This window comes from Typopeltis vanoorti, chromosome 20 (genome assembly GCF_054136105.1).
Source record: "Typopeltis vanoorti isolate ZY-2024b chromosome 20, IOZ_Tvanoo_1.0, whole genome shotgun sequence".
Classification (NCBI taxonomy): domain Eukaryota; kingdom Metazoa; phylum Arthropoda; class Arachnida; order Uropygi; family Thelyphonidae; genus Typopeltis; species Typopeltis vanoorti.
The window spans coordinates 14,561,807-14,576,905 of record NC_143568.1 but is presented as its reverse complement, the minus strand read 5'-3'; the positions used below and the strand labels follow the sequence as shown (position 1 = coordinate 14,576,905).

The window sequence follows — 15,099 nt, the reverse complement described above, 5'->3', positions numbered from 1 at the left end:
ATGTAAGGTTATGCATTTTGGGATGAAATGATTAGAAGCAGTATATCACATTGGTGGAACCATACTCCAGAAGATTGACGAAGCAAGGGATTTGGGAGTGTTGGTGGATAGGGAGTTAAAGTTCAGGGGACACATCGCAAAAGTGGCTAAATCAGCTCATCAAATCACTTGGTTGCTGTACTTCAACAAGCAGAGACAAACAGGTTATTGTTCCTCTGTATCGAGCCTTAATAAGACCCCAACTAGACTACTGTGCCCAGATATGGGCACCAGGGTTTCTTCTTGATGGGGAGGAGGTGGAGAGGATCCAGAGACGAGTGACCAAGATGATAGCAGGTCTATGGAATGAACCTTATGAGAACAGGTTGAAGATTTGTGGGTTGCAGAAATTGGATGATAGGTGGAAAGGGGGTGATATGATTGAGACATTCAAATTACTGAAGGGTTTCTATAAGATTAATTCAGAAGATATTTTTGAGAATAGCACTGGTGGTGGGAGGACTAGGGGCCATACATGGAAGCCGGGCAAGAGTGTGGTTAGCAAGGGTGTTAGAGCTAGGTTTTTTACTTGGAGAGTGGTCAATGAGTGGAATAAGCTGCCAGTGTGTTGTGGGTGCCATGACTGTGAATGAATTCAAGGTGAGGTATGATAGATACTGTGTGAATGTCGAATAGTTGTTCTTGACATGATGTTAGGGCCTCCCTTGAGTCTGTCAACTCCTTGGAGTTGTCCATAATAATAATAATGTATCCATTCCCTTTATCCAACTTGGTCATAACATTGTTATAAAATATGAACAAATTGCTAAAACGTAATCTTCTTTTAGTAAACCCATGCTGCTCCTTGCAGAGTATAGCTTATTTGTCCACCCATTTCTGTATGTGAGTTCTTACCAACTTCTCTAAAATCTTCACTACCACACCTGAGATACTGATAGGTCGGTAGTTAGACACAGTGTTTGCACCAGCCTTGTACAATGGAACTATCATACATTCCTTCCATTGCTGTGGTATAATTCCTGAGCTGAGACTCATGTTATACAAACATGTGAAAGGCTTAGCCAATTCAGCTGAATAACTGATTTAGCAAAAGGGCTGATATTCCATCTGTCCCTATTGAAAATTTCTTATCCAGGTTATGCAACAGCTATTCAACCACATTTTCATGAACTTGTAACTCTTTCTTCCAATGTGGCAGATTTATATGCATTTTGCAAGAAAAATTCTGTGCACTAAATAACTTGCCTTTATGAAATATATAGTAATCAAAATGATTTAAAACTTGTAATTATTGTCTGATATTTTAAGCATAAAATTATGGCATATGAAGATATCCACATTAATACTGCAACTGATGAGATGATACATCTACCCCTTCTTCCCCCCCTCCAACAACTTGCTCACAAGAGACTGCAAGGACTATAGTAAATAAAAGCATCGTGTGGGCTGGGGTCAAGAGTAATGATATTTCTCTTGAAGAACTAGAGGTTGTAATCATCAGAAAATACTTTATGGGAAAGGTTGTTCAGTAGAACAAAAATAGATCAAATAAAAGACAACTGGGAAGCAGGTTTGGCGGGTCAGCAATTCAACTGTAAAAGAATGTTGCACAGCTGTTGCTCATTTTCCTGTAGGTTTGGCAGAGAGAGAGAGAGGCATAATGGATGCATATTCTGTTGAACAGTGCCTGTGGAAATATCTGTAGAAAAGATACAATGAGGAAACTAACCATCTATTATGCAGGTTTGGCGGGTCAGCAATTCAACTGTAAAAGTTCCAAATTAAATCATTATTTGTTGCACCTCCAATATTGATAAATTAACATTTTGGTCTTCTAAGGCAGTCCTTCCCAAACTTCTGAATGCCAGGCCCCCCCTCTTTGAAAAAATTAAAATATTTCACACCCCCCTTCAAAAAAAATCGTAATATAGACATATTATAACAGTTATTGTATTTATATTCAATACAAAACATACACAGTGAATATTGCAAAAATCAAATGCAAATATTACATTTTTAGTATCTTGCATACACATTTGACATGGCAGATTATCTTATATAGGTAGCACAGCTGTTGCTCATTTTCCTGTAGGTTTGGCAGAGAGAGAGTGAGAGGCATAATGGATGCATATTCTGTTGAACAGTGCCTGTGGAAATATCTGTAGAAGAGATACAATGAGGAAACTAACCATCTATTATAAGACAGTGGCTGAAAGGAGTCTGTGAGAAAACGGGTCATCAAGCAACCAATCTGCTCTCTTCTGATCAGCATCAAGAATTTTTAGAAGTCGTAGGCGAATCACCCCAAATGTGAAAACAGTATTCCAAGGTTGGACAGGTTTGAGTTGTACAGAATTAGTAACTGGACAGATGAAAGGTAACATCTTGAGAAAAAGAGGATGCTAAGCTTTTTTGAAGCCGAGGATGTTATCGAAGTGATGACGTGACTATGCCAGGAAAGGGAGTAAGAGTCTGAGAAGAAAGATCTGGTCTTCACTGTTAGTTACAAGGCAAGACCCTTTAGAACTTCCATCCAACGGTAAATGAAGACAAAGAACTAAGGTATTCTTTGCAAGAATACAAACTGTGTTTTGGAACCATGTGGAGATTAGTGTAGTAGTGAGACTGTACATAATGTTGAGATGTTTGAACATTGCAAGGTTTCTGATATGATAGGATGAGTACGGTTTGAAGTCAGTGAGAATAATAATATGAGCTTGCTTCTGTGATATATTTCAGCTGAGTATAATATAATATACAGATAAAGAACAGGTGTTAGTTCAGGAACACATCTTATGATCACAACTGATGAGATTCCATCAGGATAAGTAGCATTTTTGGTACACAGGTTTTTCCAGATTCCTCTGATGTCTTTCTGGCAGAAGGCCACTAGAGGCATGTGATGCAATGATCCATGTAAAGAAGTAGGTGTTTTGTCTTAATCATCTATATAGGAGTTGGATGAAAAGAATGATGTCAGGAGGTCAGCCTTATCATTAAGTGATGCAATGCTATCATTTGGGTGAGAAAGAGGTGGAAGCACAGACTGACAAAAGTGGTGTCCAATAGCTTTTTGCAAAAGACCAGAAAGTAGGACTATCATTGACAAGTGGCAAGTTTAGCATATTTAGACTGATCTACATTACGATCTGGTTTAGTCCTTTTTATGATGGATTTGAAAGTGCTGTGTAGTCTGCGATGAGGCAGGAGTTTGTCTCAAGTCACTTATGACTGGCCATTTTCTTTTCTTTGACTGCCTTGGCATACTTTTTGGAAAACCATGGCTAATATAGAGTGAGAATTTTGAACAAAGTGAAAAAAATTAAAATTTTTATTCCAAAATGGATAATCAATGATCATAACAAGTAACAAGATGTAACATGTATGCATAATTATCTTGTTACATGTAACAAGATGATCATAAGTATTTGGATCTAGAGAACAGAAATAGTCTGACATGGAAAGGTGAAGTAAAAGCCTTGGAGATCTTCCTACCTGGCATAGTTGTAGCACCAAAGTACATAAGGTTATAAATGGCTAAGGGGAGAGCATTCCACTAGAGATGAAACTCTGATGAGATTGTGATCTGAATTACCAAGAGATCCAGAGTGTTGGGTGAGAGGAAAGAACTATCAGGAATGGTGGTTGGGAAAAGTATGATTTAAGTCACTACATGCAACAAATACCTCTGCTTCTCTTCCAACTTGGTCAATGGAATTGGAAACAGGAAGTCAATTAGAATTGTGGACATTAACATCACCAAGGAAGATGCCTTCATTGTTAGGGAATTTGGATTGCAGAAAACCAAGCTTCAAGGATAAGAAGATAAGTCAGAATAGTTTTTGAAACTGGAGGAACAATAGAGACAGCAGATAAATGGGACATAATGAGGCAATGAAATTTTAAGCAACAAAAGGCCAAAAAGGGAAGATTCAAGATTAGGCATCCTCTGGAAAGGAATATCAGATCACAGAAAAGCACAACTACAACCCTTATGTCAGAAAGATCATGCAGGGCGCAGTATAGACTATAAGATGGCCTATGGTTGTTATAGCAGAGATATGGGTTTCAGCCATGAGGGCTAGATGTCTGCATGTGATGATGCATAGTATTTAGACTAGTGTTTATACCATGAATGCTGAAGTCGATAAGAAAGATTTTTTATTTAATTTTTTTTTTTTGGAAGATTGATTTACATATTTTATTTAATTTTTTAAAGGAGAGGGGAGTTTTTGAGAATGGCTTGTTTTTTAATTTAACCATAATGACACTATATTTATTTGGGTTTACTCTCATGTTAGTATTTCAAAGGTGAAGAGAAAAACAGTGTTACACCCTGATACCTTAAGAATGTAGAATTCCCAGCTATCATGGTGTAACATGAAGAGAAAATAAAATTAAACCCCTGTATAAAAGCTAATAGATGAATTATTTAAAAGAAAGAAAAATATTCTTGCATCCAAGTAAAATATACAACAAGAAAAAAGGTGTTTGTTGAACTAACTAACAAAAGAAGGAATATATTAGTGTTGTGATATGATTAAAAAAAAAAAAATTTAGCTAAGTAAAACAGAAAAGGATTAGTCCTAAGAAATTGTATGTGAGAGGCTAGAGATTAAAATATTAAGTAAATTCATAGAAAAATTTTGGAAGGGGGATTAAATTAGAGGCTAGCAAAAGTAGTCAGGGAACAATCGCTGTGAACTTAATTGAGAGATTTGAAAGATCTAGAGGTTACTTTAAATACTCAAGGTGGAACATGAACAGGAGATGCAAAATAAATGTACAATCTAAGCAGCAGTTTATTTATGCCGACTTCTTATCTTTTATATTCAAGCTTAGAAGGGCAATAAGTGAGTTATTAGTTTGGGATTTACCTCTTACTATGAAGGCTGCACACATACTCACAGATTGTGCAAGATTTATGAATAATTCAAATGAAAATGGAATTAGGTCCAATACATTACAAGATAGCAGTGTAGTCAAATGTAATCAGAAGGATAAGGCACAGAGTAACATAAGATACATGTTAAGTTTGACAGAGATAAGAGAAGGAAGCACAGCTAGTGACAGAAGAAAAAAGTTTGTCCAATCTAGATATGCCCTAAGGCCTAGAGAGAATGGAAAGTTCATCCCCAGAAAGAACCGTATATGAGAGGAGGAGCACTTCAAAAAAGAATTTTTTTACAAAATTTTTTTTTTTTGTTTAAAGGGGGGACCTTTGTTAGACCCTGATACCTTAAGAATGTAGAATTCCCAGCTATCATGGTGTAACATGAAGAGAAAATAAAATTAAACCGCTGTATAAAAGCTAATAGATGAATTATTTAAAAGAAAGAAAAATATTCTTGCATCCAAGTAAAATATACAACAAAAAAAAGGTATTTGTTGAACTAACTAATAAAAGAAGGAATATATTAGTGTTGTGATATGATATATAAAAAAAAAAAAAAAAAAATTAGCTGAGTAAAACAGAAAAGGATTAGTCATAAGAAATTGTATGTGAGAGGCTAGAGATATATTAAGTAAATTCATAGAAAAATTTTGGAAGGGGGGTTAAATTAGAGGCTAGCAAAAGAAAAACAACAGACTATCACTCAGGGTCAATTCCCGGATTTGAGACATCGTCACGGGCTCGTCAACCAAAGGATGTTTGGCAGAAAAACGCCACCATAATTTGTCGGTGAAGTCGAATCAAGTAAGGGGCGGAGAAAAGAAATTAAAGAAGGCGCCGTTAGGAGTCAAGGTATAAAAGGGTTAGAACAAGAGGGCTTTTTTCCCCCGGATAGTTTCTTCATGAGTTCCTTCATATGGGTTTCACGTGGTTTTCCTGAGTGGCGGGATTGGAGTTAATCTCCGTCGTCACAACAAGGAAACAAAAGTGAGCCGGATTTCGATTCCATATTTCCTATGGTAAGAAACGAGGAATGCCATTTAGCCAAAGGTATTGTCTAAGTGTTTCAACATCCAGTGACAACTACGAGAAATGGAAATCTGTAAAGAAATCAATGTCCATGTGGCGAGTTTCACAGCCATGGTATAGATGATTCTAAAGTGTGTTATTAATTCAACTATGAAAAGTAAGGATCGCATAAGCACAGTTTAATGCCAAAGGAACTTAGGAGTAACAGATTATAAGAGAGATCATACCAGGATAGTACAATCGGAAAAAGGTAGAGGCCAATATAGAAAACTCAAGACAAAAAGGTACTGTAAAAATTTCGTGTTAACTGAAAATCGTCTGTAATTGTTATCATTATTCTATTACTGAACTGTTGAAGAGACTAAGGAAAATTATACTAGGACTTTAGTACATGACTGATTATAATGATAGTATGCTAGCTAATATTAATATTAGCTAAGTAATTCATGTGTCCTGAGAATTATGCATGTGTATTGTAACATATAGGAAAGTTTTAAATGTCAAAGTTATGTGTTAGTACAGTGAAGGGATAATTTAATCTACATAGTTTTAGATAGTAAAACAGAGTGAATTGATTACATATGTCCATGTGCTACAGCATATATTCTGACTAATATAGGGTTAACTAAGGTGTTAATTAGATCTGGGATTGTACATATGATTTTATGTGTTGAATTTGTTATGGCGGCATGATCGTAATACCCATATAGGATCTTAGCCAAATAGTTGTGATTAGCTAATGTCATTTTGTAAATATTTTCTTAGTATTGAATTGAATTATATTAGAAATTGAATTGTACCATGCCAATGAGTTTAATAAACCTTTGTTCATTGATAAAACAGTTGTCTGAAATTGCTGCCCAATGCACCACTTGAAAAACGTACGAACCTAATCACGCGGGAAATTAATGTGTTAAGAAATGAGATAAAGTGTCACGACTGCAATATTGTTTCACATTCAGACATATTTTAGTAATTGCTCCTTGTTTTTGCATTTAATATCTCAAACTAAATGTCCCAAAAGGCGCAGCATAATACAAATATTAGGGACACTAAGGGGAGAAATAACTTAAATATTTGTATTTTTGGGTGATATCTCGTGCATAGATAATAGTTGAATATAGATAAGCAGAATTTCTCTAATTGGAATAATAATCATAAATTGGGACACAACAACAGCAAGGAGAACATAAGTGTGAGAAGACAGACATGTCCATTTAGAGAGCATCCAGTCTTTAAGCTATAATGTGGCTTCATCAGTGACCCCTCATATACCATTATATAGTCTGCATCCAGGTATGATATGGAAGTGATATTATGTGATAGCTGAGCAGGAAGTCTACTTAATACATTACCATCTAGTTCAGTCTCATACATTATCTGATCACCAGCCTACATAACTGCTTTACAGCTGTATCCTCAAAGATGGGATAGGGAGGTTCTAAATCTCTATAGTATATATTTGGAATGCTCTTGAAGGAGAGGTATCACTCATTTGGTTCCTAAAGCAGAAGTAAAACAAGGCAAGAGTCACTTCAGATTCCCCATAAGCAAGGTGTAGTGTTTCACTGGGCAATGAATATCAACTACTACCACGCATCTAGACTTAATAGTAGATCTGGGGTTGGCATTTCTTCAAATTTGTTACAATGTTATCTTGGATGCTAGGAACCTTTACAAGGACCTTAACTACAGGGGAAAATTAGCTAGTTTCATATATAGATAAGAGGATTTTTTTTTTTCCTTTTGTACAGCAGCCAACCTAGCAAACATGGAAATCAACAGGTGGTAGCAGCATAACATACTAGCCACACAGCTTAGTTGCTTTGGGTATAATTCTAAACATGGCCTACTCCACATCTTATTCTGACTCCCCCTCCTTCCCAACTACACATACAAAACTTGTAAGCTATTTTGAACTGTTTGGAAGAGTGAAATTTTATCTTTTAGAAAGCTAAGATTCATCATGTGGTATTCCTGCAAAACAACACTCATATATGCAGGCACACACACATACAAAAGACAAAACATTTTGAAATATTATGTCCATTTTTCAATAACTGATAAATGAAAGTCAATACCTAAGTTGTGAATAGAATGAACATGTAAATCTTAAGCAATGCAAGTGCTGAAACTTTAAAAACGAGGAGGTACAAGCAGATTCTATTTTTTCTAATGAGTTTTTTCAGACATGAAGATTCTATTTTTTCAGACATGAAGAGAAAATATTCCTGTTTTGCAAAAATTTTAATTTGTTCCACTCTTAAAAAAAAAAAAAAAAATTTGTTCTCATTTTTATAATTATTATTTTGTTACACCTCCAAGGAGACCAAAGACTCACCAAGGGAGGGTACCTCCTCTACAACTCTGTCTCCACCACTTACATCCATCACAATCATCTACACCAATGCCATATACTGTCCACCACCAACACTAGTATTTTTTTTGTCTGTAAATTGTGTGTCCTGAAGGCTGATTTATCTGTATAATAAGCATAAAAAAAAAGCTACTCATCACCTAAAAATTAGATAAATTTGCAGAACAGCAATTATTCTGAAAAAGTTAATATATTAACTTGTTAAAGTTAATTATATAAATAATTATCTTGTTAATGCAAGTTCTTATCCTATCCTAATTTATGCTCATGCATAGACCTACCCAATAAAAAGCATTCGGAACCGAAATCCTACGGAACAGGTTGGTTATTCCTTATTCATGGAGGCGTCCTATGTCTGTAGAAGTGTGTGTTCGTGGGGCCAGTTTGCCTGTTATGGGTGGCAAACTGGCCCCGTGAACGAGTTTCTGGGTGACCCCCCCCACCTCCATATGAAAGGGCTAACTCACCTTTCATCAAAAGAGACTAATAAAGGTTCCTCACATCACTGACAGGAATCAAACCCAGGTCTTTCCAACCAAAGGACTTTGTCTATACTGACTGAGCTATGGAGGCTCTAATGTAAGTTACTTATATAAATAATTACAGTAACAATCACAATTTTAGGCATGTTTTAAAACATTCCAATGAAAAGCAAAATATATTTTCAGTAAAGAAACAAGTGCTTTTTGTTATTATTATTATTACAGTACAATATCAGACAATTCATTATGAAATCAAGGCAAAAATTAAAAAGCCATGTGAATTTTGAAATCAAATAGGGCTGTATGACTTATCCTGATTAAGATCTTCTTTCACAAGTCAGAGGTTATCTTTAAAGAAAAAATTAATGCATACAAAGAAATATAATCAAGAAATATGTAATAAAAAACATCAACAGAGAAAAAATTGTGTGCATGTTACATTTCCCTTCCAAATGGTGAAAACACAAAACTTTCGCTGTGTTATTCAGATGTCTACGACACAAATGTTGTACAATTTAAAGTATTTTTTACATATTCCGTTTCTTACAGAATGTAGATGACACAATTACATAACTGAATATGAGGTAGTGAAGTGTCCATTTTTAAATTGCAAAAAATGATGGAAAATAAAACTAAGTAACTTAAAAATCAGCAATTTTAGTCTTCTTTCACTACATGTTATTCCCGCTTCCTATGCAGGGTCCATATGTTACTTAGATGCGACTTCTTGTTAGTACCACTAGGCTAACCGAGCAGACAAAAATCGGCAATTTTAGTAATTCTTTTAAATGAGTGATGCTGTGCTTATCTATTTAATTGCTGCCTGATTTATCCTTCTGATGCTTGGTATGTAATCTGATGATTCTTCTCTCAAATGTCTTTTGACCATTTCTTATGCATGCCAATTATTGATGACAAAGGGATCATCTAGTGATCCGCTGTTAATCCAAGCTGATCACTAGATGATCCCTTTGTCATCAATAGTGCTATGATACCAAACATGATCCTTAACCGAAAATTCCAGATGTTTAGCCACCACTCAGCTCAAGACTGCACGACATAACTTTTCTCCCAATGCAAGGTGATGAGTACAGGGGAGAAGGATGATGGCATTCACCTCTCCCTGCTGATTCTATCACCAGATTCAGCAGTCTCAAGCTCCTTGGTTCCCTTCACATGCTGTTTCAAGTAATTCTTTTTTAGTAGCTGCAAGTAATTCTTTTTTAGTAGCTGCATAAATTCATTTTGTTTTTTCCAAATGTATCCTTTGTATTATGGGTAAATATTAAGATTAGTGATCAGAGCTTATTCTACTTTTACCATGAGTTATCTTGGTCTTGCACTACCTGCAGGGTCAGCTAGACTTGCATTACGTGCAGGCGCAAGCTTGACTTATTTGTCTGTTTGCTTACTTGGGAAATGGAGTAAAACCAGGTTTGGTATCTTTAACATTTATTATACCCAAGGTAAAATACTTTCTACATTTATATCTCCTCCAGAGATTTTTATTTAATAAGGTTAAAACACCTTAAAGCATCATACATCTCCTGGAGGAGATGTGCTTTGTATTATGGGTAAATATTAAGATTAGTGATCAGAGCTTATTCTACTTTTACCATGAGTTATCTTGGTCTTGCACTACCCGCAGGGTCAGCTAGACTTGCATTACGTGCAGGTGCAAACTTGACTTATTTGTCTGTTTGCTTACTTGGGAAATGGAGAAAAACCAGGTTTAAAATAGCTTGGTATCTTTAACATTTACTACAGTCCTACCTGGGATAGACTGTAGTCTGTTGCATTGCTAAAAACTTGGGTGACCATTTTTGAAACTTGAAGCAAAATCTGTTTAAGTTTGGAGAATGTTATAGTGCTGTGACAGATTCCAGAAATAGTTTCTCTGATTTAAATCTGTTTTTGTATAAGAGGGAGATCTCCCTCCCTCCCAATTGGATCTAGTGATCCATGGCATGGTCTGCCCCCTCCATCACCAAATGGCGATAGTGCATGACAGACTTAATTTGTCTTCTTCTAGATAAATATTTCCATTTAACCAAAATGTGTCAGTTTGCAACAGTATTCTTTGCTCTTGCAAAGAATGCTGTTGCAAAAGAAGGGATCTCTTGGTGAGTGGATAAGGGTAGCTAATCTTTGGTAAGGCCTCAAGGAGGTCTGTATGTTATACCTTTTAAGAATGGATGCAATTTTTATGAGGTATGTTCTGGATGGCAATGGATTTTTTATGTTCTGAATTTTTTTTTTTTTTTTGGTGGTGGTGGTGGGGGATTTGGAGGATGGGAAGAGTGTGCTCTGTTGATTTTGTTAAAGGGGGAAACCACTGGCTAAAAGAAGCATCGCGAATGTGACTGATTTCAGCAGAGAGGTTTGTGTGGTCTAAGCAGATGGCTTCTAGCTCTGTTAGTTTTGATAACACCATACTGCTGGGAGAGTAGTGGTGTGATAAGTACATCTATCACTAAACAGTATAACATACAGATATTCAGGACTTATCAAAACTTAGCTGCCACATTAGCTATCAAAGACCAGGCTCCCTCTCTCTCTCATAAGAGAAAAGCTAGATTAAATGTCCTGAAAATGTCAGAAACAAATGCAATTTTTTCATTATCCTTCTAGGGTTTTTGTCAAAATAAGAAAGGCTAGCAGCATCTATTGGTAATCACCAATTGGGTGATGATAGTCAGGTAGTGAAGAAATTGGTTGTAAACCTGGTTTAGGGAGACTGATATAAGAATGAGGATGTTGAATTGGATTTTAACGGTTGATGCAAACACAGATTGTTAAAAAAATAACTATTTATTAACTTAAAAGCTAATATTTCGCTGCTATTATATCCAGAATCTTCAGAGCACACAAACAAAGTAGTTACAATAGCGAGACAACCACAATTACTTATACCAGCCCCACAAAGTGAGGCTGGTATAAGTAATTGCAGCATGCAACACAAGACTAAAGTCCTAATTAGGTACTATCTAAGTTATTAATAAATAAATAAATAAATAAATATTAAAAAAAAACAGTAGTCCAAAGTTTTGAAAAAATAAAATAAAATAAAATAAAATAAATATTAATTTGGTCTTAGGATGACTGTCTCCCAAATCTTTGGTAGATTTATACAGCCATACTTGTTAAGGTTAGGAGTATGTTTTAAGGCTTCTGTTGATTCCAGGAACAACCTCTCCGACTTGTAGAAGCTTCTGTGCAGTGCTTTTGTTTTTTTCCAATTGATCTTGTGTGCAGGGGTATCTCTCCAAAGCATGGTCTGCCAGACCCAACTTGCCATAGCGAAAGTGCCAGATATATTTTTTGTGTTCACTGAGGCGGATGTCCACAGTTCTTCCTGTCTGTCCATAGTAGGATCGATGACATGAACAGGGCACTTCATAGACTCTTGGATATGATAAAGGAGTGAATCTATCCTTAGGTGAACAGATGAGAGTTGCCAATTTCACACAGTGCGCAGTTAGTGTTTGTTAAGCACCTTAGATATCTTTTCAGATGTGCCTTTAATGTACGGGATGGGGGAGGATTTCTGGGTAGCATTTAATATTTTATCTATCTTATGGGGATTATAGCCATTGGTCAGGAAGGTGTGATGCAGGTGAGAAAGTTCAGCAGAGAGAGCAATGTCAATGGAACAGATTGCTCTAGCTCTATGGGGTTAATGTTTTTAAGATACCATATTGTTGAGAAAGGTGATAGTGTGATTGTTTGTGTAAATATCTCCCTGTATGTGTCAGTTTTCTATAAACTGAGAATGATAAGGAACCTTCTGGAAGACATGTGATCAGTGCAGTGTGTCCAGGAAGGGCAGGCAGTCATTGGCTTCTAGTTCCATTGTAAAGTGGATTTTAAGGTGCTGGCTATTTAGATGCACTAAAAATGTATTCAATGTGTCTGGGCCATGTGGCCAAATAGCAAACACATTATCAACATAGCATAGCCAGAGACTAGGTTTGAGAGTGGCTGTGTTGATAGCTAGCTTTAACCTTAACAAGTATGGCTGTATAAATCTACCAAAGATTTGAGAGACAGTCATCCTAAGACCAAACCAATTTTTTTTTTTTTTCAAAACTTTGGACTACTATTTTTCAAAATTTTCAAAAACCTACTATTTGGATTACTATTTTTTCAAAACTTTGGACTACTGTTTTTTTTTTTTTTAATAACTTAGATGGTGCCTAATTAGGACTTCCGTCTTGTGTTGCATGCGCTGCAATTACTTATACTGGCCCCACTGTTACACCGGATTGTGGTTGTCTCGCATTTGTAACAAACCTTGTTTGTGTGCTCTGATGCTGGATATAATACCAGCAAAGTATTAGCTTTTAAGTTAATAAATAGTTATTTTCTTAACAATACCATTAAAATCCAATTCAACAATGAGAACAGTTTGATGGCTAATTATTTTGGAATAGGTAGATTTCAGATAAGTATTTGAGCTCGTACAGACACTGCAGAACAGGTATTATAAAAGATTTAAATTTTACACAGATTTATTTGAAGAATGGTTACTATCTCTGCTAATAGGCTGTGCCACTGTGAACAGAGATGTTTGTAATTGTCTTTAGGTAGCAGCAGATTTTCGATGCCTGGTGTGAACTCAGTTGCTTTAATGAAGGCATGAAGTGGCTTGGAAATAAATCAGATTAAGGGTCAGCTTGGATTATCTGATTCTTAGCCCACCAATGGTACTAATAAAATATCTGCAACAATGTTATGGGTAAGATTATCAATAAAGAATCATCTTGTTTTTATATACCGTTTTTTTTTTTTTTTGGTCAAACTTTTTAAACAAATGGATATTGAACTTCTTAACATTTGGGCAAGAGGGGAGGGGAGAATGATCATCTCCCCCAAAGAAATAAGGATATGTGCATAATTATATCTAGTATCTATTCTAATAAAAATTGGTGTATTGGTACTTAAGCAGTAACATGGTTTGTTTGTTTTTTTTTTTATCTTTTTGCTTGGTGATCCTATACTTGGAGTCCTACTAAATACTCCATGAAGCTGCGTTTTAGTGTACATCGAAATCGGTTCGTTGTGCGAGGAACTGAAAGTTTAAGAGCGTCGTCTCACTGAACGTGTAGGATTTAAAATTACTCAAACACAATATGAGCTCCATGCAAGCGAAGATACTACCTATTAATCACAGGGTATGTGATACAGACTAAACTAGCACTACAATATCGGTCACATTTTGAATCATAATTAAATTACATGCTATATCAATACCATACGTACTTATACACGCTTGATCGTAGCTGACACACCAAATATGTTGATATAGAAATACCAAAGGCAAACTGCGGATCTCTTCCATTCATACTTTGGTAAAGATCTACTGAATATTTTCAATATCAATGTAAAGTTCAGGAATGACTTATAGATCCAGAAAACGGCATCGATCTTAATACCAATGCATATACACACAAGGAACGGTTTCTCTCTTCTTTTTATTCCTGCCAGATTCATAAACGATATTGTATGCACGAAGAATTAAAGCATTTAATTTCAACAGCCTATGGCATTTTTATTGACTGCTGTAAAGGCTCAAAAAAACTAACCATGCAAACACAGTTAGCATACCGATATCCTAAATGACACTGACAACTCACCATCTCGAATGTATATCAGACGACCTCTGAACAATCATTTAGCTTCAACTCACGAACGCCCTCTACTGATTCCAAAAAAATAAAAATAAAAAAGTAATGTTGAACCAAAGTCACACAGTGGAAATTACACATTTGATTGTTTGTAACTGAATAATCCTATACACTACATTATGAAAAGAATCCAACATACTGTTGAACCATGTTATAGAAAACTATTTGGTTTTCTTTCTTAATAACCATCATCTAGGCTACTCGGTGAAAAAGACTGAGAGATTTCAGTCTTTTTCACTCGCTATTACTTGAAGTTGCAGTATCTTGTGTATTTTGAAACGAACTTACATTTCAATATCCTAAAATAAAATTACAGAATATTGGGTTTGTGGAATGCCGACTGAGAGAATATGTTGATGGAATTTCAAAACTTGATAAATAGCAGGAGGAGAGATGATATTTTAGGGACACATCTCTGAAAACAACGTAAAAGTGCAATGCGAGAGCGAGAAAATCCCTATTGGCTACACCAGAGAAGGAGCATGTCAGCAACTGGCAGGAGAAATTAAAAAAAAAAAAAAAAAAAAAACTAGAAATGTTTTCTAGTCGGCACCACCTAGTATCATATTCATAATGGCTTCTTTTTGGAAGTATATATGCAGCACCAGAAAGAAGGCCATTATAGCATCA

At 35.7% G+C, this 15,099-nt stretch overlaps 1 protein-coding gene across 1 annotated transcript in view; it reads right to left on the bottom strand.

Moving 5' to 3' along the window:
• Nucleotides 1–14,370, bottom strand: part of LOC150095249 (protein FAM135A) — a 455,287-nt gene extending 440,917 nt beyond the window's left edge. The window contains exon 1 of the mRNA XM_090409881.1: nucleotides 14,045–14,370. The gene's annotated coding sequence lies outside the window, so the exon portion shown is untranslated. The remainder of the gene's footprint in view (nucleotides 1–14,044) is intronic.
• Nucleotides 14,371–15,099: the final 729 nt, after the last annotated feature.